This window comes from Heterocephalus glaber, unplaced genomic scaffold, assembly GCF_053883595.1.
Source record: "Heterocephalus glaber isolate CG9 unplaced genomic scaffold, H.glaber_assembly_v1.0 deba00001553, whole genome shotgun sequence".
NCBI classification, from domain to species: Eukaryota; Metazoa; Chordata; class Mammalia; order Rodentia; family Bathyergidae; genus Heterocephalus; species Heterocephalus glaber.
Window position 1 is genome coordinate 21,237,037 of NW_028258344.1, and position 22,199 is coordinate 21,259,235.

General features: G+C 35.1%; 1 protein-coding gene and 1 long non-coding RNA gene across 5 annotated transcripts in view; one reads left to right on the forward strand and one right to left on the reverse strand.

Annotated features, from left to right (window-relative positions):
- Pex2 (peroxisomal biogenesis factor 2) overlaps positions 1-1,710 on the reverse strand; it is a 67,029-nt gene extending 65,319 nt beyond the window's left edge. For 3 of the 4 annotated variants that reach the window (XM_004842031.4, XM_013071214.3, XM_087190509.1), the window contains exon 1: positions 1,305-1,417. The gene's annotated coding sequence lies outside the window, so the exon portion shown is untranslated. Of the gene's footprint in view, positions 1-1,304; positions 1,418-1,524 lie in introns of those variants that run through there. The other variant, XM_087190510.1, reaches the window with a different exon arrangement.
- A 329-nt stretch (positions 1,711-2,039) lies between these two features.
- LOC110348579 (uncharacterized) lies at positions 2,040-18,972 on the forward strand. Its single transcript, XR_015442747.1, has 3 exons — positions 2,040-2,226; positions 2,470-15,012; positions 17,901-18,972. It is a non-coding gene; the product is annotated as an uncharacterized LOC110348579 (long non-coding RNA).
- Positions 18,973-22,199: the final 3,227 nt, after the last annotated feature.

A 22,199-nucleotide genomic window follows, 5' to 3' on the forward strand; every position in this document is an offset into this window, starting at 1 on the left:
CCTTGTTAAAATACTGCTTGCTTTGTCTTTCCCCAGCATGGTTCCAGGAAATTTCTACAGTTCTTTTATGGAACAACTTTAAAACCACAGATTGAGTGTTACCTTTAATTTCTAAGAATAAGAAGAATAAGGGCAAGAGGTAAAGGTAGTCAAAGGCAAGCCAAAATTAAGCCTATAACCCGAGTCTCTTGATTTTGTTCAGTATTCAATTATGTCCTGTTCTTTTTCTTTTCTTCTTTTTTTTTTTTTTTTGGTACCAGGGATCGAACTCAGGACCTTGTGCTTTCGAGAGGCAGGCAGCAGAACCACTGAGCTAAATTCCTGGCCCCTTCCTCTTTTTTTTTTTTTTTTTTTGGTACCGGGGATTGAACTTGGGTCCTGTTTCTCTTCTTTCAAATCTTCTGGTTCAAGATAATTCAAGTCAAATCTAGTAACTGATAATATGGGTGAGATCAGAGAAGATAAAAAGAAAAGGCACCCCAAGTTCATTCTGTTCAGATTTAAATAAAAGTAACGTATCAGTTGAAAGGTGTTTACAAAACCATGGTGGGGTTAGCCACAGTCTTCCTGTAACTTCTTAACACTGTCAAGATAAAAAAAAATCAGCAAGGGGCTGCAAATAAGAATACAAAACGTATTAGACTTGAACAACTTGGTCTCATTTCGTAAACAGCCCTTAAACTAAATGTTTGGTGTATGGAAAATGGTGCCTAAACAATGACTTTAAGGTCTCAAAAGATGCTAATGATTTTCACGTTCCTTATAAGTGAATGCAAAACAAACTTCACAAGCAATTCTGTAAGAAAATCCTTAATACCTCCTCCTCAAGAAAACTAAAATCGGTGTTGTATCAGCGGAGTCTCAAAAATTCAGAATACTTAGGTCATACCCATTTTTTGGTAATAAGTATAACTCTGTAATGAACCCACATATTTTACGAATAGCTTGGACCCTTAAAGGTTCTTAAAACCGTTCATAATAAACAGGTCTTTTCACGACCCGCTACCAAGTGTGAAGAAAACAAATTTCAAGTTCATCTCTAAAATGTCACCCATGGACTGCAAAGGGGTTCAACTGCAGCTCGGTGTGTTGATTCTTTTAATGGCGCGATTCTAAGAAATTTTTAAGAAGTTGGATTTGTTTTACTGCTTTTCCCGAAATCAGGTTTGCTTTGCTTCTTCTAGGAAGCCAAAAAACAGGGCAACTCAAGCAAAGGGCGAGAATTACAAGGTGAAGCTTCATGACCTCCCAACTGCAAGCAAGACCTTGGGTTTGCACTCCGGCTCTCTCGGGCAGACACTGACCTTAGGAGTTTGCGAAACGCCCACGCTCCACGGAACTTTTTCAGAAACATTCTCTGGAAACTTTGCCTTTTCCTAGCTGAATCTGAGTTACACAGGCTTCCGGAACTTGCGGGCTTTCGGAGCGACGCAGGACCCGGAAGTGGTTGGAAAATAAAAAAAAAAAGGGGGAAATTACACAAGGGAGAACTGCTAGATAGACCCAGAGTGGGCAAAGCAATACCTTAAAGAAAGCGGACGAGCCGAAGGGCCGAGGAGCCGAAGGGCCGAGAAACCGAAGGGCCGAAGAGCCGAAGGGGGCACCCCGCACCCGGTCATTGGTCGGGAAAACTCCTTCTGATTGGCAGAAGAGTCACGAATCCTTCAGGCCCGGGCCAGGGGCCGGCCGGGCCGAGGCGATGGTGTGTGCAGACCGCGGAAAGGCCAGGGCGGTCCTCACTGCGCTATCAGCCTCCCAACGCTCTAGCGGGCCGTTGGGGAAGCGCCGCCACACGGCAGCGGTTTGCCTCCGGACCTCGAGGTCTTGTGCGCCCCGAGGAGCCCTTTTGTGGGATGACCTCATGAGGAGAGAGCCCCCGCGCCTGGCGGCTGGATCGCGGCCAGGGCCCTGTCAGGCGCTCGGACCTCTCAGGCCCAGTGTGTCCGCCTGGCGAACCTGTTAACCTCTGCATCTCCGAAAGGCTGGTACCCGTGGGCGTCCGCACTGCAAAATTGCGCCTGAGAGGCCCTGTAAATTCGGAGCAGTGCGCAGGGTCCCGGTAACACAAGCAGAATCGAGTTAGAATTTGAGAGTGGGATCCGAGGGAAGCGCGCTCAGCGGGCGGTTACATAGCCACTGTCTTCTCTTTCTGTAATGCGGCTGGCAGTGTGTGTTTGGTTGGTCATCACATTTGGATGAAATCAGGAGGACAGATTCCTGCACTTTGTAGGTTTTAAGAACGTTTTAATTCTTGTCACCCCCCCCCTTCAGTCTTACAACAACTGTTAAACACTAAGAACTGGTCTTGTAGAAGCAATTTTGCAGAAATACTTTTTAAAATTTTACATTTTATATTTTATTTGAGTAATTACCCTATAGGACAGAGCTGTTACTCAAAATATGAAGTATGGGTAAGATAAAAAATTTATTATCACCTCTAATACTGTCCGAATTCGTTTTTACATTAAGGATACACAATTTGACATCACATACCTGGAATGCTGCTTTCTGTACACTCGGGAGATCTTGGGGGGAAAACGGCCTGAGGAGGAAAATGATACTTGTTGAATTGGTGAAAGTCCTTCCCACCAAGTGAACCCAAAGTACAAATGAGGTACGGTGTAGAAGCTACAAAATGATTGGGTATGTAGTGACTTAGGCCAGGAGTGATTTTCTACAGCTGCAGCTGCTGAATGTGGTCACCCTTGGCCAAGTCTGCATTGAGGTGTGCTCACAGTATAAAACAGGCACAGGGTTTTTAGGACTTGGTATAAAGGGGGAAAATTAAATACGATTAATTTTATATTGACTTGGAAATAATTTTGTAAAGTTTAAAATTACGTATGTGATTCATATTATATTATATTGTATACTGTTGTTCTAGAGAGAAAGAAATTCCCTTTGATGAGGAGGTCTTTCATGTTTTGTAGGAAGGCAGCCATACTGCCCTTCTTGGGTAGCCTACAAGTATACTGTGTTTCACTTAATTTTTATGAGGTGAGAAAAGACCCCCACCCCATAAAAAATAAAGACTAACATAGAGAACATTTTCCAAAAGCAGTTCTAGTTCATGGAATTTTATGTGGGTCACATGAACATCACAATAGTGACAATAATAACACCAAATTATCAAGAAATTTGAATTAAATAGGAAATATATATAACTTTTAAGATGTTGGTATTAAATCTTTAAAATTTGGGATTTAACCCACATATATACTTCAGTATATCTTTAATTTTGTAGTGAGCTAGTAAGCTGATGTTTCAGGGAAGCTTTGTATCCAGTATTTTTATATTTGCTTTAACAATATACTCTACATTAGTTTATCTAACAAAAACCTTCTGGGGTCAGGAGTATTACTAGGTTGTGTTAATAAAAACGTGAACCACAAGGAAGGCAGAGATGGCCTTTGCTTTCTAGAAGCTGATGAGTATCAATTCAGAAACAGTAAATACATAGACAATGACAAAAGCATAGTGTTTTGTTGTAAATGATTTACCTCTAAATTTAGTTATTTTAAACACATTAGTTGTTTTAAACCTAGAATTTATATACTCTTACAGTCATACTAAGTCTAATTAAGACTTGACTCAGGGCTTAAGAAATACTAGCAAAAAAGTCAGAAGAGAATTCATTTATTAACTATCAGAAAAAAAATTTTACATTTAAATATAAAGAAAAAATTTATAGTAACATCTTACTTATATCCTTGTTTAGTCTTTTAGTGAGTTTTATGTTTTGAGGAATTTAATAATAAAAAGTAAAGACACTGATTTATGCCTCTAACAGTTCAAAATTGGTGACTTTTAAATTTATATTAGCACATTACATTCTTCTTAAATCAATATATTTTAGTCTTTTAGAAAAGAATTAAACATAGATCCTATGTTATTTTACTATTTCTGCTGTAACAAATCATCAAGATGCGCAAAAAATACAAATTTATTATCTTACAACTGCATTGTTCAGAAACCCCACATGGATCTCTGTGTACCAAAATAAAGTTGCCCACTGACCTCCTTTTCCTTTTTGGATGATCAAGGGAACAATCTGATTTCTTGCTCATTTAGGATTTTGGCTGAATTCAGACCCTTGCTGTTGTAGGAATGAAGTATTTTTTTTCCTTGGTCTCAGCTGAGGAGTGTTTCCAGCTTCCAGAGGCCAACATTCCTTAGTTTGGGCTGATATTCTCTATCGTCTTGTTAGCAAGGATTAATTGAGACATCTTCATCCTTCTAACATCTCTTTCCTCTTCCATTATTGTTTCTCTCCAATTATAACCTTTAAAAAAATTTATCAACAGATGGAGTCAGCCTATATGCCCATCAACAGATGAATGAATAAAGAAAATGAGGTACTCATACACAGTGGAGTACTTCTCTGCCACTGAGAAAGATAAACTTGAGGTATTCATAGGAAAATGGATGCACCTTGAGTCCATAATGTTGAGTAAAGTAAATCAGACTCACAAGTTTAAATATCACATGATTTCTCTTACACGAGAAATCTAAAATATAAATAAGTTAAAGAGCAAAATAAAAGATAATAGCAAACAGGGAGGGAGATACACATTTTGCAAAAGTAAGGAGTCTAAGAGGTGGAGGGAGGGGAATGGAATGAAAAAAATAATTTAGATGTTTTAAGTACATGTACCAGCTCCTTATGAAGGATATAATCATTATATACTGCAAACATACTATTAAAAATAAAAATTAAAAGCAAATCCATTTGATTAGGTTGTATCTCCCCATGTCAAGGACTACAACTTCACTATCATCTGCAAAGTTCCTTTTATGAAAGTATGGTAACATATTCACAGGTTGTAGGCACTGGGATACTATGTAGTTGTCCTAAGACAATCTGCAGACTCCCTAAGGACACCAAGAAAGACCTTTCATACACACCAGATATCCTGTTCTGTCATTCCTGTGCCTCGTGTTTACAGTGACAGTGAATGAGGCATGTTTCTTTCTGTCCTCTTATCATTGTCATTATTATTACTTGCTATTACCTCTGTTGTCCCCTGGGGTAGACTGTGTTTTTATGAGGATGTGGGCAATAGCATATCCTGGCTATAAGTCTAATACTGTTCCAAAACTTAAACTCTCTCCTAATCTTTGCTAGCACTGCCTTAACTCAAACCCTCATTACCATTGTACTTCTAAGTCATCTTCTAGAAATTTGGTGGCCACCAGCCTCATTGCCCTTCAGATTCACTCTCTTGGCTGCTTTCTGGAATCATCTTTCTAAAATACAAAACTCTACTTCACTTACCTTCTTTAAACCGTTTAGTGTCCCCACTGCCAGTTCCTGCAAATATTGTACCTTTCCCTATACTTTTTGGTACCTGTTCTATAGCATCTAAGTTACTATACACTTGTTTATTTCAATAATTTCTAAAACATAAGCTCATTGTTATAGGGTCATAGAGACTGTTTTGTTTGAATGAACACATTATTTTGTCATAGTATAATTATTACATTCTGTCAGTATGTCCCTTCTCACTATAAATTCTTTAAAGAGAGACTTACTGTTTTATTCTTTTCTCTTTCCCTTAGTGCCTATTGGCACTGTAGACAGGATTATTGAATGACTGAATTGGGGAAAATAATACAGAATACATAGTTTGTTTGTTGTTGTTTAAGTCTAAAAGGTATTTAAGACAATTTATTAGAAATACATTATACACAATTTGGTTATGACTTTAGAAACAATTGGGAATTAAAAATGAAAACTGAGTCAGATGTGGTCACATATGTGTCTATAATCTTAGCACTTTGGGAGGCTGAGGCAAGATTGCAAGTTCATTCAAGCCTAGCCTGGACAATTTAAAACTTGGCGAGATGGTAGTGGCTCAAAATGAAAAAATGATAAAAGGGCTAGGGATGTAGCTCAGTGTAAAGGCCCTGAGTTCATTCCCCAATACCGTAAGACAGAAAGAAGTATGAACTCTGGAGCCAGCATACCTGGAGTGTATTCTGACTCTGCCACTTACAAGCTGTCTAGTGTTGGTTGGGCAACGTCATCAGTCCTGTGTCTGTTCTTTGTGAAGCAAGCATGGTAACTAAATGAGTAATATTTATAAAATGTTTATAACTGTCTCCCACATAGTAAATATTCTATGAGTATTTATTATAGAAAAGCACAATAATTTATATTTTCATTGCTTTTGATGAATGTTTAATGGTTGTATAATATAGCTCTTTTTAAAAAATAGCACTATAATTTGTACTTGTGTTTTAGGGTTTTTTCTCTCAATGATTTTTAATATCTTATATTACAAAATGACCTTATATATTCCTTAAATATTTAGGGAGTACTTGTGTATGATCCAGCTCATGAAACTTTTATTTTTTCTTTGTATTATTTTTCTCTTTTGCTTTTAACAAATTACCACAAATTTAGGGGCAGAAATCAACATAAATTTATTATTGATCTCTAGTTCAGAAGTCCAATGATAAGTTAACAGCAAGCTGTGTTACTTTCTGGAGACGCAACTAGAATCTGTTTCTTTGTGTTTTCTGACTTCTAGAGGCTATGTTCATTGGCTCAAATTTTACCTCTCTCCATGTTCAAAGGCAGTAATGTTGCATCTTCCTAATCATTCTGCTATCTTTATATCTCTTTTCATGACTACAGCCCAGAAGTTTTCTGCTTTTAAGAATTCTTGTGATAAGATTGGGCCCACTTTCTAAGTCAGTCTTTACATTTCAAGTTTTTTATTTACTTCATTACCAATTGTCTCCTTTGCTGTGTAATTTATTCTGAAGGTTGGAGAATAGACACCTTTGGGAACACACTATTCTGCCCACCACACTCTTGACACTGTATCGATCACTGCTGAAAAGTATATGAGTTGTATCTTCTGAAAATAAAGATAGTATTACCCAAGGTGCAAAAAAAAGTGTCAGTATCATCAATTCCTTGGTGGTTGGTGAAAACCCCATCTACTTAGCAGAGTGCTAAGTACTTAAGAGCTCACTGACTACTGTCCTTGTCTACAAGATTTTTATTGTAGTAAAGAAAGGAAAAGAAACCCATACTTATTGACACTCTGTTATGGGCTAGATTATTACAACAAGTATAGGAAACAGAAACTATTATATCCATTTTATAATGATGAACTTAGAGCTAAGAAAGGTTAAAAGACAAGCTTAAGGTCCATAGTTAGTCAAAAGATTGGTGGGATTTGTACCCAGATTGTATGATTCTTGAACTCTTAAGCACTATAAAACACTGCTTCCTAATTGTCCTATATGGGACAAAGTGGTGGAGTAGAAAGAGGAGGCCTATAAGGCTTTAAGATTATTTCTGACCAAGCTAATAAACACCGGGCTCTAGAAAATCACCTTACCTGGCTCTGGAAGGCTGAGTAGAATTTAGGCTTATAGCTATTAAAGAGCAAAGCAGCTGAGCAAAATGGGAGAAACAAAATATATAAGGGAAAGCATCATTACAAGCAGTTTAGAGCTAGGCAGAATGAAAAAAAAAAAGAAGATAAATTCAAAAAGGTACTTTAAGGCCTAATATAGTTATGTAAAAATATAATGTATTTCTGATACAAATTGAAAACTCAAATTCTTGAGTTTTTTGCTCAATAGTTAAAATCAATTCTATCTTAATTTAAACTGCAGAATGACACTATTATAAAAACAATCTGGTTAATTTGAAATACCAGTGAATTAGATTTTATGAAAATGTGAAATTTAGTTCTAGTGATGTGCAAAAATATTAACGGTCACCAAACATTTTGTGTGGCTAAACTCCTTAACATATTCAAAGATATATTCAGTTTATATTTAATTTCAGAAAACAAGCATGCATCACTGTATATCAAAATTTGTGGGCCTTTGTTTTCTTCTGAAAACCGTATTAATAGTGATTACATTCAAAGCACATTAAACATTTGACTGCAATAAAGTGTATAGAAAAAAGAAAAAAAAGAAAAGATTGTTTTTTCAGTTACCTGGGAGTGAGTCTTAAAAAAAAAACAGTGAAAGGAAGTCATATGAAGCAGTTTAAAATACTGTCCTCTCTTTTTCTCAAAATATTGTTCAGATTCACTAAATGGATATTTAATTTTGTAAAGGTATCTGTACTGTTCAAATGTGTTTATGCTTTGAGCTTTTAATTTAGACAATTTATCATTACTTGGCGGAGACTTTTTTTCTCTTCAGCCTGATTGAGTTTCCTTTCCAGGGAATAAATGAATCCAGGAGAACTATTTCCACAGCTTCGTACATAGCCAAAAGTAGTGGAAGAACTGTGAGCTCACTGAATAATGACAAAAGGAAAACATATAGTCCTATTTTCCTCATCTCTCTGTGTCCTTGATATATCTTAGACTTCTCCACTTTATAGATTTAAGCATTTTATTTAAGTTTAGGAATTGGACTTCTGCTTCACAACAATATTAAGCGGGCAATTATATATAGGAAATACATGAAAAGACCTGAATTAAATTGTCTTTGAAAGTTATGTGACCTTTGAAATGTCTCTTAACTGTCGTGGGCCTTAGTTTCTTAATCTCTTATCTGTTTGATATGTCCTCAAAGATTTCTATTTGTTTTAATGGATTAGGATTCTAAAGGCCAATTTTTTATGGTTGCAGTTTCAACCCAATTTGGCACTCTGCATGTATTATTTGAAGTCATTTTTCTGTCTACAGGTTTCCTACAATAACATAATGACATCCATAAGAGAGGCTAAGCCCTAAATTCTTAGCCTAACCCAAATTTGGCTCCTTTCTTACCTTAGTTTTGATCTTATAATTTAGAAGAATATACTCCCTCAACTCCTCAGCAGACAGATTCTGTACTGGCCTTACAAGAATATGCTTGAAGTCATTTCATGTGAAATATTTCTCTTTTTTGCATACATTTATTTATACTGTATATCCTTTTGCCATAACAGAGGAAGTCAGTGAGGTAAGGAAAAATGTATGGCAGTAATTTAATGTAACACCATTACCTTAACAGCCCCAGCATACAATGCTTAGCTTCATCCCCAGCACCCCAGACCCCCCAAAAAGATACTGCAGTAACTGTAGAGACAGAAAATGTTTTCAGAATAAGCCCCTAAAACCATAATAAGAACTCTGGATAAGGTGTTCTGGACAAGGGCTCTTCACTTATTCTTGCAGAGGTTCAGGACTCGTCTAATGTCAATATTCTTATATCCCTCAAAAATGTGAGAATAAGAATTATATAGATATAGTGGAATTTCAAGATTTCTAAATAAACTGGAAAGTATCTAGAAGTTCTGATTCTCCTTGAGAATACAAATTAATGCATTTTCCTCCTTATTTTGTAAGAATCTTATGACTAAGCATTGCTTCTGAATGTCTCTAGGTCACAGAAATTCCTTGAAATTTGGGTAAAGTTGATGCTGTAGAAGAGCTAGGCTTGGAGTGAAGGAGGCTTGATCACCTGTGTTCACCATGCACACTCAGTTGCGATGAGTACCCTTGGAAAATGATGTCATTTTAGAGTGTTGGCACCTCATGTAAAAATGAAGAGTATGGAAAAGATAATTTTGTGCATGTTTCCAATTTTGAATTTATATTATTCTAAGAGTAAGTTAAATGTCTATAGATACTTTGGATTAGCGCCAGGCATCAAGGTAGATGTCATAGTGCTGCTTAGCTAGGTTTTGACAATTTCTAAACTAGTACTGAGCAGCTTAATTTACTTAGATGTCCAAAACTTCCAAAGAGAAAACAAACCCTAAGTGTATAGGACTAAGCTTGCCACTATTGTGCCACCTCTAAGTGCTTTGTTTTATAATATTCAGTTCAAAGAAATTTAGTAACTTCACAGTATTATTTTTAGACATTATTACAGAGAGACAGTATAAAATCTATTATTTCTTTTTTCATTTCAAACTATATCATTTAAAATTTATCCTTGTTTAAAAATCCTACTAAATTTCCTTAATCCAATTACAACCAATGAAATTAATTTGTTTTTCTACACATGACATCATATTAGTCAATGGGAGGAAATAAACATAATGAGAAAAGTGCTCATCTTGAGATAGCTTGTATGCTAAGAGAAAGGAAAAATTTAAAAATAATATTAAGACAAATAAAAAATAAAAATGCAAAACATTCTTCAGGATTATGGAATTATTCTAAAAGGGAGACTGTATCTTTTAGTTTTCTAATAGAATAATTTGGGGAGGACTTTATTAAAGATTATCTTTTTGTGAAGTTGGTTGAAATGTTTCTTTTCCCAGGCTACAAAGATCTCCTTAAAGATAAATGTTGTAGGATTATTTTTAATTATTCGGGCTAAACATTTATTTCCTTCTTATGTCCACATAACTTCCAAGGGGATTTAGAACATGGAGGAGTTTCATAGCTGTTTAGAGAAATGAGAACTTTGGACTTCATAATTACAAACAATATTTCCCATTTCTATCTAAGTTCAGGCTATATTCTCTGTGGTATTGAACCTTCCAAGTTGTGTTACAGCAATGTAATGTATTTGTGCCTGAACATCAGAACATTGGCAAATCTCTAGGATACACGGAGGCAAATTTGTTTCAGCTAGCTTTGTTATGAGTTGCTTTTCTTTTTCTATGTGGTTAGTGAATTATCCAATAAAAATATGATTTAGAAAGTAAAATTTTATAAATTTCTCCTGATTCTCAAGTATTTGTAGCTCAAACACAAAACACAATAATGAAGCCTGGCTATTTATGGGCTGACTCCCTGAAACAGTGTCTGGACATTTTTAGTTGTAAGCTTAAGACAATCAGAAAAATGCTCATTTTTGGGGAAATCATGATGAATCTTCTTTATCAAAACCTTAAACCATATCAATATATACTTAAATAGTGTTTAGTGAAAGTAAATTTTTATAAGTGTTGTCATTTATAATCTTTTAAAGTAGTGCTACTTCATAATACTATTAAGTGACTAAGATTTCTGATTAATGATAGGCTGTTTCCCTCTATTTTGTGAAATAATAGTAATGGATAGATAATATTTTATAATACCAAATATATGCCAGATGCTATTTTTAATGTTTTACCATTAATACATTTAAAATTCATATCAATTCTATGTAGAAAGTATTGGTATTATCAAAATTCCATTTTACAGCTGAAGACAATGAGAAAGAGTTTAAGTAAATTACCCCAGATTAAATTTGTCAGGGTCAGAATTTATTTCAGGCACCCTATCCCGCATCAGTCCTCTTTATTATGAAGCTATGCCCCCTTTCAGCAAAACAGTTTGCACCTCAGTTTCTCCTGTTTTGGAAGGGAGCCATACTTTAAACTTGAGTACCTGCAGCCAAAATCTGTTTTTCGCTTAATCAATCAATAATAAAAAGGTTGAGAAGAATTCATATAACTAGCTTGTGGCCAGGGCTTGCTGCATAATTTCAGGGCTCGATACAAAATGAAAACTTTTTAAAAAAACAGGAAAAAGTATAACTATAACCAGCTAAAATATGAAAGGTTATCCTTGCTTTCTCATCATAAGTTTTTGATTGCCGTTTACTATCATTCTAAGAAAAATAAACATTTTAAATTATTAGCTTATATGTCATTCATTTTTTGTCTTGTGCAGTGCCTATTTTAAGTGCAAATATAAGAATGTTAAATTGATATGTGGAACCATCAAAATTACACTGTTCTTTTTAAAATCTTTTTGTAGCTTCCAGATGAATATGTTTCTTTTTCTTATCATAACTGTGGAAACTGCAGAAAACCATTTTAATTTTTAACGTTGCACTTCTTGACACACACTGTACCAAAACTCTCTACCTTTGGCTTACTGATGACTATAGAAAGATGAGAGGAAAGAGCATATGGCTTGTCTTGTTTTATACTTTCTTTCTATGTCATCTTCAGTCAAAGTAATTTACTAATTCAGGGAAATCATGAGTAAGAAATGATATGAGGTCCCTTGGTTGTTCATGTTTCTCAGAACACCATTATCTTCTTTCTGTATTTGAAATAAGTTCTGATTCAAGTAGACAGCATGTGTTCATGGGGCTATTTAGTGCTCTTATTCACTCAGGTGTGGATATAACACTTACCTTTTACTTAATTTGAGTCTCTAAACTTCTACTTACTGCATTCATGGGCATCATGAGCACTGTATGAACTGGCTAACATGTATTTTACTAATGGGTCCTCTGCTTATGTAAATAATCTATGCTCTACTGGATTTCGCTTACAAAAATGTCCAAATATGAAATTATTGAAAATTTCAGGATACCTGTAACAGCCATTTTGAGTACAAGGTCCTAGTGGCTGAACAGGTTGTATAACTTTGAAGAAAGAGTTAGTTGGGGCCATTAGATGACTGGAGGCTGGACTGTACTGAAACCATTTCTCTAGTCAACTCTAAATACTGTCCTAAAGATAAAAGGGCTTGGCTTTGGAGAGTTAGATGTTGTTGCAAGTGATCAAGAAAGGGTAAGACTGACTTGGAGAAGGTTCTAGACAGCAGCTTTGATTAAAAATTGGGAGAAACCAGCTATTCACAGAAGGCCATTCTCAGTATATACCAGTGATGGCAAAACTTTTAGAGCTCTCAGTGGTATTAATAGCCAGCTGTGGCACACATGCCATAGGTTCACCACCTTCCCCAGCCTCAGGCACTTCCTCAGGAAAGTCTGGATCTCTGTGAGATAGTTGGTTCCAGTGGGAACAGGGTAGGGACTTGCAGGATGGTTTGACAGTAGATGATAAATTAATTGGCCAGAAAACAAGAAATAATGATACTACCACCCTGCCCCATAATCCATGCAACATTTTTTAAAAACACTCCTCACCCACATTATCTCCCTTGTGCACACATCTCCATGATTTCTTTGCAGTAAATATTTTTCCACAGATGAGAAAGCTTAGAAAGTTTTGAGAAATGTTATCCAACAGAACTTTATGCATTGATAGAAATGTCCTATACATGTATTGTAACATGGTCATCACTTAGCACTAATGTCATATAAAGAACTTTTAAATGTTGCTAGTGTGACTGAAGAGCTGAATTTTTCATTGATTTAATTTTAAAAGTAGCTACTGACAGAGAAGCATAAGATCATACATGTGATGCATTCCTTTCCTTCCCCATTCAGTCACTGACTCACCAGGATCAGAGCCTCAGATTATGAAAACTTCTCAAGAGCAAGTTTTAACCACACACTTTTGCCACTGTGGCCCATTACTGCCAGTCAGCTAGCTTGACCTGGTCCTGAGGTCACTTCCTCCTCCTGTGTTCCATTTAAGAACCAGGGAGGCAAACACTACCCACTACATCTCCAAGTAATGTTATGTTGACACTCTTGTTTAAGGAAGCCAACAAGAGGTCTTTTGGACCTGGATATGTTTGTTTGACTCTAAGGAGATTAACAAGACCAGAATATCAGCCACCCCTGGAATGCTAGTCCCAATTCTCAAATTCTCTTCATTCTCTTGGATATTACTCATGTTCTAATAAGCCAAAAAGTAGTTTGAATACTTCCTTTCTATGACTACATGTTGTGGAAATGAATTGGATGAAGCCAATTTGATTAACCTAGTTCCACTCCACCATTAGAAAGCTTATCTAGCACTCTTTTCAAGCCTGAGACAAGTGCCCGTATGAAGCCTGTGAACTCCTAACCAACATTACTGACCACTCCATCCCTAAACAAGTAAAATTAATTTCATTTTAAGCCCAGTCTCATCAATTATTCTCTCAAATCCTGCTAAGTCTCATTTTAGTGTCAGTAGGCTTCACCAGGTGGGAAATATCACTTGCAACTCTCCCTTTTCTGACACCTGATAATGACTCTGTCTCTTTCAGTTGATCTATTTATCATTTATTTAAATACTTCTAGGTACTATAAATATGCTAAAGAAAGTACACATACAGTTTCTACTCCTTTTCAAATTCTCCAACCTCCAACCGAGTATATGAAGGCTGGATTAAAGGCTACATTTACCGCCTGCCCTGCAAGGGCAAGGATCCGAGTTCAATCCCTGGCACCAAAAAAAAAAAAAGCTTCAGTATCCATATAAATCTATCACTCAGATATTTACAAGATGTGTACTAGAATATACTTTGTTTCCTACCAAAAACAAAAGATCTTTCTAGTAATGAGGGAATTTACTCATGATCTTGCTATCTTCTACCCAAATCACTATTTTCCAACTATTAATTTTACCTACTAACTAGCCAAATTTCCTACAATTACTGACACACCAATTACTGACACACCAATTAGAATCATGAGGATTTAGGAACCATTCAAGGGTATAGGTCTCAAGTTTATTGTTTCCCAAGATACATCCCATGAATTTTCCTTATCTTGTATACTTCCTTCTAGTCCAATCCACTCTTCTACCTTCAGAAACACAAGACCTTCCTAACTGGTATTCCCAGCTCCATTTCTATCCCTGCTAATCCACTGCACATTATACAATAAGGATAATATTTTAGAAAGGTAATTATGAACAGAGCATTTCTTTGCTAATTCCTTCAGTGGCTTTTATTGCTCTTAGGTTAAACACCAAATTCCTGACCTTGGCCTACAGGTGCTGCAAGATCTGCCATTTCCTTCAGACTTCCTATTTAAGGCATTTTCTCTTTAGCCCTGAGTTCCTTGGTTACAGGGCCTTTTTACATTCATTCATAAATTAATTTAATAGAGATGGGATAAGAAAGTCCCCCAAAGATATATGACCTCCTAGAACTTCTATTTGAATAAAAGATAAGTGAAAAAAAATATTTCCAATTGTTGAGGGAAATAGAATGTGTGATCAAAATGACAGCAGGGAAAGGCCTTGCAGTAGAGAAGGTGCTATAAGAGCTTCCCTTACATGCTCCGCTCGACAATACTCTGCCCAAGGATCATCAGTCCTATTCTTTCTAGTGGAACTCTTCTCACCATCTCCTTCCTCAATTTCCATGCAGGCATCTTCTCTACGAACTCTTCATATTAGAGTACAGATGTCTGTTCCTACCTCCACCCCCAGGACTAACTCAAGTTCAAGTATTTCTTAAGAACCAGGTAATAGATGGAGTTGTATTAATCACCTTTGTATTGCTATGGCAAATACCTGAAAACATTAAAGAGGAAATATTTATCTTGGCTCCTGATTTGAGAAGTTTTAGTCCATAGACATTTGGCTTTGTAGTTTCTGAGCCTGTGGTGAAGCAGAAATCATGACAAGGAGGACATGGCAGAAAAAAGCTGCTCATCTCATGGAAGCCAAGAAGCAGAGAGAAGGGAAATAGCCAAAGAGGAAGGGGCAGGGGATTAGATATAGTCCCAAAGTCATGTGACCATGATCCACTCCCTTCAACTAGTTGCCACCTTTTTTTCCATCATCTCACAGTAATGCCATCTACTTATGACCTTATCAATGGATTAGTATACTTGGTGAAGTTAGATCTCTTATGACCCATCACTGGCAACTAAGCCTTTAGCACATGAAGTTTGATAAAAATTTAAAATCCAAACCACAACAAGAGTCCTGACTAAACTTCAGTTCAGAGTGAGTCCACTGTTCCAAGGACCACTCAGTGGTTATTTCTTCAACCCTTGAGTGTAGGTTTAGATTAACGCCCACATTGGATTCTTGACAAAAGAGATAAAATAATAGAGGAGGACAAATGGAAATCTCTGTAACTCTTTCTACCTAAAAACTCACAGAGATAGTATATCAAAACAGTATTTTATCTCAGTGAGATAGTGGGGCTTAGTGCCATATTAACAAGCTTGATGATGCAGAGGTAGTGCTTTAACATACATCAATTTAATTGCCAATCTGGCCTCCTCAGCAAGCAGATTGATTCAGGAAAACAGCTATAGACAAGCCCACATCTAAGTAGATGTCCTGATTGCAGCTGCATCAGATATGGTACTATTGCTAAAGCAGATAAAAAAGGCCTTTTCCATTGCAATGATAAAAAAAGGATCAGAAATAGTTCATAATTGCATGGGCCAGATGACAGTGTTCATATATAGAAAGAGAACAAAAATTCTAAGTTTGAATGATAGATTGATTAGGTAATGGTGTAAGCCAAAAATAGAAGGCAAAAATGTATTAAAGCCAGGTAACATAGTAGGGAGGGCAAATCTTTCCAGTGGAAAGAAGTGTAAATCTGGTCATGTACATTGTATGGCAGGAGAAATGGCCAGAAGTGAGAATATTAATAGATTTCTGGGCAGCAGCCAGTGGTCCAGTAATCTTCAAGATTCTGCAAGGAAAATGACTGGAAGATTGTGAACAAAATTTGTTATAGACAATTGTATTAAGTCAATTTTTTACATGTTTTATATGTTCTTTGGCCTATTAGTCTTATTTGCAACCTGAATATAAATGAATCTGGTGATGGAAAAAATAAAAGGGGTAGAGGGAGAGAAAAAAAAAGAATTGAAATGTGTTATGTACATATACTAATTCCATAGTCAATGCAATTATTATATACTGAAAACATGTACTAATAAAAGTAAAAAAAAGTCTGGTAGAGGGATGTAGATTGGCATGTCTTGTTTCTTTATTATATCATTATATAATAAGAAATATTACCCCTTCTCTCTGCTGCTTTTCTGCATCTCCTCCAGTCATCCCAATCAGAACCAATATATCCTAGTAGGCACAGCAGCACAGGATGTTTTTGTTCTTAGAAGGTAGGAGAGATAGATTAATTATACTTGCTATAATACTTTGTCCATTTCTCATCTTTTAAGCTTGTCTTCTGGTAGAGACTTTTGAAACCATGATTGTATTTCCCCTTGACAGGTGGCATCGAGGTTAGCACTAAGCAGTTTTAATTTTAGTAACAGTTTTACTTTATCCTTCTAATTCAGAGGATTTTTATTCTTATAAAATCCAGTGCCATCCTAGACTGGGATTTAATTAGATGAAACGATTAAGTTACATTTCAGGTTAGTTGGAAAGAGAATATTGTTGGCAGGGCTTTTGGGTTCCAGCCCTGATTCTAAAATAATGGGTGATTCAGGAAAGGTTCTTAAATGAGAAAAATATCTGGGCAAATCACTTACAAAATATCATCTCTGAAATGAGAATCTTTATGGCTTCTGAGATCCCTAAAAGTTTATGCCCTCAGTTCATTCATTCATTCATTCATTTATTCATATATATATATATATTTTCCCAAATGTCTGAGAAAGTAGACGATATTATACATATTTTAGAAATTTGACAATGGAAGCTGAGAGAGTACAGGCGATTTACCATGTTTTAAAGTTGATAAGAGGAATAATTTAGGATTGTAAGCCATGCAGCAAAATGGCTTATGTTTGATTCATGACTCTGTAACTTAGTAGTTGTGTGACCTTGGACAGGGACGTTAGTCTTTTAATTGCAAAATGGTGTTAAGGCCAGAATTTGCCTGATGGATCGCTTGTAACATTAACTATAATAATCCAGGCAAAATGCTTTAATATTTCTCAGCATGTATTCAATATGTATTAAGTAATTATTAACTCATAGTAAAAGACATTTCATTTTTCTTTCAGTATTGGGCTTGCTACTTATTTCTGACTTTTACACCAGTTACCCTTGTAATCTTTCAAACCCATTTTTACTTTGGAATTCTAGTTGCTGAATGATCTGATAAACTACAACTCTCTGTGTCTCTCACTCTCACTCTTGGTCTCGCTCTGTGTGTGTGTGTGTTTTACTGAACAAATTAATGTAAAAGGAGTAATTTTATCATTTTCTATCAATTTCCAGTATCAAAACTGACAAATCAAGACAAGCCAAATTTGATAATGTGTAGAGGGCAAGATCACCACTAACTCACTTCATTTATGTTCTCTTTCAAAAATATATATTTTTAAACAGCAAGATAAAAAAGGAAAATTGTACAGAGAAAGGGCAGTTACTGTAATATATTTCCCCAATGATTGATTGTATTTTCTCACAGGAATTGAAGAAAAAGAGAAGAGAAAATGAGGGTTGATTGCATCAAAAGTGAGACACGAATAAAATAATCAAGAATTCACATATGTCTGTGCAGAAATCAACTAATAAATCAAGAGCATGTTCTTAGCTAAGTCAGATGTCTCTTTGAAACAGCATATGGTGTAATACCAGTATATTCTATATTCAGCTACCTAGCAAGCTGTCTTGTTGCTTTCAAGTAGTGAAGAATATAGTAACACAAATGTTTATAAGGCAGGTAAAACATTTTATTTTGTGCCCTGATTAGCTATTGCTGATTTAATGAATACACTGTAAAACCTAAAATCATAAAGAAGAAATGACCTGTTGGCAGAAGTGAATGTTAATTGTTACAGTATCCTACATTAAACTTATTCATCTTCTTAATAGTTATTTTGGTGTAAGTTTAACAAGTTTTTAATTTTGTATCAAGGCTGTATTGTAGAGAATTGGGGATTTAAATTTCTGCATCACTTGTAGAAAGTCATGAAATTATTTCATCATACTTCAGATCCTCATGATGGTATCATGCTTTAATCAGAAAAGACTATAACACTTAAAAATATTATAATAATGATATTTTACTATAAATAAATAAATCCTAGTATAATTAAAACTAGTTCACATAGATTTTTAAAACTTGATATATTAAAATGTCAGTGACTAAGTGAAGACTTCTGTGGGTGTATATAACTTTTTAAGTAAAGTTATATACTATATTTAATTGACAAGTGTAGGAGAAATATGAATTGTCATTATACTATAAGGTCAATGTTAGTCAATGTCAAATCGAAAAACTATATTCTACTCCTGTATACACCTTGACCAAAAGCTGTATATAGTTTTTGGTCGCTAGTTCTAAATAAGGACAACTTTAAACTGGATATTATTGAGCTCTGTATTTTATCAAATGGAAAAGAGAAAGAAGGAATGGAGGATTTAGTGAAAGGATAATTTCGTGATAGAATAAGGAGAAAAGTAACATTGGTATGATTTTATAACAAGCTCCTTTACACTTTTTACATGTCTATGTGAATAAATCATTCCAAATGAAACTCAAAGACTCTTCTTTGACCACATTCAGTAGTGTCCATGGAATATATGACAAGTGACAGCTAACTCTTTCCTGCCTATGTAGATACTGAAGTAGTCTATTGGCATCCTGTGTCAAGATTCTGCAGCTATTTTCACCTGCTTGTTTTTTCCTCTCATTAACCCAATTCATTATTTCCCAGGGCCATTACTTTTTATTTATTATGTGTTCATGGCACACTGTGTTATCAGCAAAACAAATAATGGGAATATTGTGCTGAAAATCCAAATGGTCAGATGTTGGTGAGACTGGTGTATATGTTATACACTGTATAGTGGGTGTTTTACTTGTGTGAGTTTTCTTCCTTTCTGGTATATAATAATATAATTGAAGAAACAAAAAATGATACTAATGAAGGGTTTCCTCTGTGATAAACACTTTCTCAGTCATTTTTCCTGTGATTTAGGACCAAGACGAATTCTGTTCATAGTTGAATCTTGGGATAGTAACTTACATGTGACTATCCATATGAATGGCCTTTCTTATTGTATATGCAGTTACAATAACTGGTCTTGTCAAGACTTTGACCAAAAATGTGACCCTTTTCTTCTCTTCTGCTTAATTTTCAATGACTCCTTTTTGCCGAATCATACCTAGTTTTACCTAATACTGGACTTAGGATGTCTGCATCCTGTTTGCTTGCCCATCTAGACTTTTTATTGCTTATAGCTGCTTGCAGTAATAATTATGTTCCATCTTCTGAAGCAGCTTCACCATATTGCGGTCTGCCTATCATTAGTTGCTGAGTGTTTAGATTTCCATATTTGCTATATAATTCCCTAATATGCCACATATGGATTCAGAAGTACTCAATTTGTCTACTTTGGAATTGATCCTTAGTACCCTCTTCAGGTCAGCCTAGTTTCATTGTTTGGTTATTAATACATTCTCTGGTTTTTGATTACTGAAGGAGGAATTAAAATGTGAGCAAAGGGATTGAAAACATGACAGCACTAAGAAATTTGAACTTCGTAATTTTTTTTTTTTTGGCTTTGGAGATCTCCTGGATAGATTCTTCCATTTCTTTATTCCTTTGTAAATGTATGGGAAATTTGTGAAGTCTTCATTAACCTGAAGCCAGTAGGTATGTCAGCTCCTAGGAAGTGATTTTAGCAGCTATTTTGAGTTTATCAACATATCAGTAACTGTAATTGCAAGTTTTTTCCTTGTTAATTCCTGGAGTTAGCTCTCTTCTTCCCCTGCTGTGAAATTTTGTACCTCTCCAAAATAGAATACATTTTTTTCTCTGATTCACAAAGCACACTCATTAATTTCTCACTTAGTGATGATTCATTAATCATGGAGGGGCGTGTTAGCTGCAGTGAAAGCAACTCCTTTAATTTAATTTAACAAACATTTATTTAGTATTTAATGTGCAGATCAAAGCGCAAAGCATGAGACACAAAGAGACCTAGTACAGGTGATATGTAAATTATTTTTCACCAGAATAAGTGTTCAATAAACTTTTCTGGATCAAATCTAATTGGCATAGGCATTATTATGACTTTAAATTCAGATTATAAATTCTAACATAAAATGTTTAGTAATAGATATAAACATACTTTTGATTTTTTTCCCCATAGAGAATGAGTAATTTTTTCAGGAGGGAGGGTAGAAACTTATCTACTATTTGTATTTTACCAGAAAACAATACCAAGTTAAGAATTAAATCCTGCAAAATACCACTAATTTTGCCATTTTTTTATTCATTAAGTTTATCGGTACATTTTTATGTATACAATATGATGACATTTCTCATTGTGAATTTGTACCTTTACATGATATATCTTGGTTCTTATTTTTTCCCCACTCCCCTACCATCCCTTCAACCCCTCCACCCCTCCCTATTTACAAAGACTTTGTTTCCATTTTTTTCCTTTTCTCATATTTTTTCCTTTCCCTTCTTTTCTTATGCCTTGTTTTTGTACTCTGGCTTTGGTGTTCATTCTCTTATGTAGGGATTATACAGGGATATAATCAGGGGAATAGAAAAGGAATATTTGAGCAAAACAAGAATATAATGTGAAATCATTTAAATTAAATTAATATGCTAGGTCATAGAATCATGTAATGTTAGGAAAGACAGTGATCTAGGAATGAATCTCATTTCAATCACTTTATAGGTAGAGCCAGGGAGAAGATTTGCCTAAGGTTACACAACTAATTAGAATTAGAAATCAGCTTGTGATTTAATCTGAAACATTAGTGAGGACTCAGAATGATGAGAAACAGAAGGCAATCTAGATAGCTTGAAAAATTGTTGGTCATACCTTTGGGAAGTCAGTAGAACAAAGCCATGGTTTGATCTAAGTACCAATAGGTTTACTTTCATTCAATTTTCTTCTTTTTCCACCTTGAAAGTCGGGTTCTCTTTCTGGTGGCCTCATTTTCTTCTACTGGGGACAGGCTTCATCCATGCTGCTAGTAAAAATATTCACATGTAGCCACAGATTAATGCATTCCTAGCTTACCAACTCAATGAAAACCCTGAAATAAAACTTTCTCATCATTTGTATGTCTATCAAAATTCTGATTGCCCAAGCTTGGATCAACAAATATGCACTACCTTGACAATTGCCATGCCCACTGTGGCAGTTGACAAGGCATGCCTTGCCAACTTGATCATAGGTTCACCCTATCTTGGATAGGAAAGCCAATCCACTAAAAGAAAAAGGGGAATAAAAGGAAAGTGTTTTGAATAGACAAAAACAATAGCTCCATATCTCATTACTTTAGAAAAAAAGCTAAGATATTTTCAAATGAGTCATGTAATTAAAGTAATACAGTTAAACCTGATTTAATATTTTTTAAATGTTTCAATAAAGGGAATATTAATTAGGATATTTTTGCCATATTGTATCATATTGCAAACATTGAATAATTTTAATCAGCATAGTACACTATTTTTTTAATAACATATGACCCAAACATAGCCAGTTGTAATTAGCAAACACAACTTACTTTCTACCTTCATCTTTCTTATTTTCAGCTGTAAACTTCAACTGTAACTTCTGCTAGATAAAGAAACATTTGCAGGGAATCTTATTGTGCATATTTACTTCATCTTTTTGATATTGTTTCTTAGTATATTGCAATGGGTATTAATAAATTAATTAATGAGTAATTACGATATTACTATGTACAAAATAATATAATTTTTTTAAAAAGCTAATGCTTTTTGAAAGTTTA